This window comes from Colias croceus, chromosome 4 (assembly GCF_905220415.1).
Source record: "Colias croceus chromosome 4, ilColCroc2.1".
NCBI lineage: Eukaryota > Metazoa > Arthropoda > Insecta > Lepidoptera > Pieridae > Colias > Colias croceus.
In genome coordinates this window covers 10,441,286-10,444,657 of record NC_059540.1, presented here as the reverse complement: position 1 = coordinate 10,444,657, position 3,372 = coordinate 10,441,286, and positions in this window count along the sequence as shown.

Here is a 3,372-nt window from a genome sequence, read left to right as displayed (position 1 = left end):
CTGCACTTTTCGCCCGGTGTCCGGCGACGCGCTATCATTTTTCTAGGAACTGGCTAGGGTCGCCATGAAGTATGGATAGAGGCTTGGAGTTCAAATGAAACAACCGTTCGGTTATAAGGTGTATTCAAGACTGACTTACAAATAGGTGCACACAATATAACATAATAAAACATTAAGCTACATATACTTCATATTATAATTCATATAGGTACTTCATACTAACTGAATGAATTTTTTTTTGTTCAATCTCAAGATAATTACCTAAATTATTCGAAAAAATATTTGTCCTACAAAATCTATGGTTTGTTCAAAGAGTATCGATAACGAGGTCATCATAAATGATTACTAACAAGCTGATTTTTTTGTTTTCACTTAGTTAATGTTTATATAATTCAACAGACATATTGTCCTACAAATTGCGTAATAAATATTTGAGAACCATCAAATCAAAATTTTTATCCTTGTTATCTCTGTAAGCTACCACAATCGAGAGTTTCGTACACGAAATTATTCGGTGTCTCATCAAAATAAAGCTACAAACGGAAAATCAGCTTGATAGTAGTCACTTGCAAAAATGGGCGATGTATCCTGAACTAAATGACATGTTTTGGAAAAAGAAAACGCGTAATTACACTACTTTACATACATGATACAACTAACGTTACGTAGGTAATAATGTTTGTGATATCTTTAGTAATGCCAATTATTATAAAATTACTAGGTATATCATTGTTTATATCAGAAAGCATTTATTTGCAATGCAAAAAACTTTTAACATTGAGAATATTTTTCCGAAATTCCTTATCAACATCTCATGCCTTATTCATATTCGAATCCTGCTAAATAGACACTTGTTGCCTTGTAAAAACACTTCATTATTTTAAAATTGCTTCCGCATTTTCTTGTAGAACTAGATATTAGTTAATTATTGTCGGCTTTCTTTAGTGAACGAGCATTGATAGACAGTTTAATTGAAAACATGTGTGCATAAACGTAAGTAAATTTGCCTTGCTGTTAAATGCATACCTATGTATCAGTTATATCTAAGTTTCTTCAAGTTCTTGTATCGACTTTTCCAGCGATTAGGTACGTATGTAGTTTTTCACATACTACATTATACAGGCATATTGAAACTTTTCTAATGTAAAATCTGTTTATTAATAACGTACCTATGTACTTAATTAAAATGTCGAAATATATAATATCTCCTATACACTATCCTAATGAATCGAAAGACGCAACATGGTCACGTTTTTTATAACTTTTATTCATTTATAGCTAGAGGTACAGTTTTCTACAATTTCTACATGATCATTTACGCTGAATCTAATCTAACTAAAAGAAAGAATTAAGCTTCAATAGTAGCCAATTTAGGACAATGTTCCGCTTCAGGCTCGCAATCGTTTGCCATCGCGGGTTCGCCTTTAACCATTACCTGAATTGCTAGCTATTAACTTGATGTGAACCTTATAGGGAATCTTATATCGAATTCTCGAATAGGTAGGTAGGCGATCAATGTAGGCGCAGTGAAATTAAAGTGTTGCTTAAGCAAATCCTCTAGTACAGCCCAAATGGTACAGGTAACCTGCGAACCTTGAAAAATTCTTACTTCTTTAAGCATTTATAATTCTTATTATTATACTAATGGGATTTTCCGATTTAATAAAAAAATATTTGTCATTAATTGGGTAAAAAAATAATGGGCAATGAAAAAGGATATAAAAATCTAATTCAAATCAAGGCTTTTATCCTTTTTTAAGCCATGAAAGTAATAGGAAGTTGTAAAATTGAATAATATTGCAACATATAGGTACATCGAGCTTCGTACTTTTCATAAATCATTAACATTACAGTCAGCTTTGATCCCCTCATTCTACAGCGAAATTAATTGACGATAAATTAAATTAATTAATGCAACAATGGTCAATATACAATCATTAACATAAATACACAATTTTAAGTAAAATTAATAGCTCAATAAAATTTCCTCATTTAAGAATTTACATTGTGTATTCACCGTCGGGTGTACAATTTTATCTCGACATTGCTGCGATAAAATTCGCATATCCCGGGTTAAATGCAAACAATCGCGGCATTATAATATCATATACGGGGACAATGGGATGGAGTTCATATTTCTTTTGGGATTTCAGTTCACGCACAGATAAATATCCGTTCATTTGTATGTTACGCAAATCTCTGGAAACAAACAGCGCTACGTGCTCAGAGGGAACTCGTCGGCCACAATATTATTATATTATTTCAACTGTTTAATAAACTGCTGGATTTTTGCTTTTGTGTTTTATTGTTACCTTAAGAATGGTAAGCCTGTTATTTACTTTTTTGCAAAAACTAGTTCCTATTCGTTTGATAGATGCGTTTAAAATTCTAAAGAATAACATGTGTCCATTTATCCTAAGGATGAACAAGGGATGAACCCTATTGCAATTTTAGCTGATCCGTAGATAATCTTACATTTATATATTTTCCTTTTCCAAGCTTATCGCTGTAACAGATAATTAATTTCCATTCTGAGAAATTGTTTGGTTTCCATGTAAAGTCATTCATTATTTTGAATAATGCGAGCCAATTTCTTTTATGATCGAAATCAAACTGAAATATTTGACAATTTGATTGCTGAAACAAATCATGCCCAGTGAAACCTCAAATTAAACGTCGCTGTTGAATTGCTCTGAAATATATTTCGCTAAAAACGTGTTACATTTGACAAGTATTGGATCAAATCTTGGATGTCAGTTTTATTATAATATGTAAAGACAACCCAACGTTATGTTCAGAGAAACTTTCAATTTTATAAAATAACGAAGGTCTGGTCGTCGAGGGATCTTGCTCTATTTGTAATTCAAACAACTAGTTTACACTAACAGACATGAGCCGATTAGATACTCTTTTTTATATTTGATAAAAAAAATATACCGGCTGAATAGAGAATCTCCTTCTTTTTTGAAGTCGGTTAGAAATTAAAGTAACTTATTTTAATGCAATTTAAATATAGCAACGAGTAATCAAAAAATTAACTAGTCATACAAGTATTGACTATTATTAGCAATTTTATATGTTTTAAAATTTACAGGAAAATAATAAAAATGTATGATCTAAATCCATCATATGCATCACACGCAAGTCAAAGTAAAAAAGGTTGCGTGTAAAATGTCAAGGCTTTTTCTCTAAAAATGTTTTAAAAATACGCATTAGATGAAGTCCCCAAGCACATGAGAGCAAAAGTGAATCCATCACTTTATTTTGCCATCAATAACACCAAATACGAAATCAATATTTATCTGCATTAGTTTCTGTCACCATTTGCATTTACTAAGGGCCTAATGTTGCCAGTGGATGCCTAGATTAACT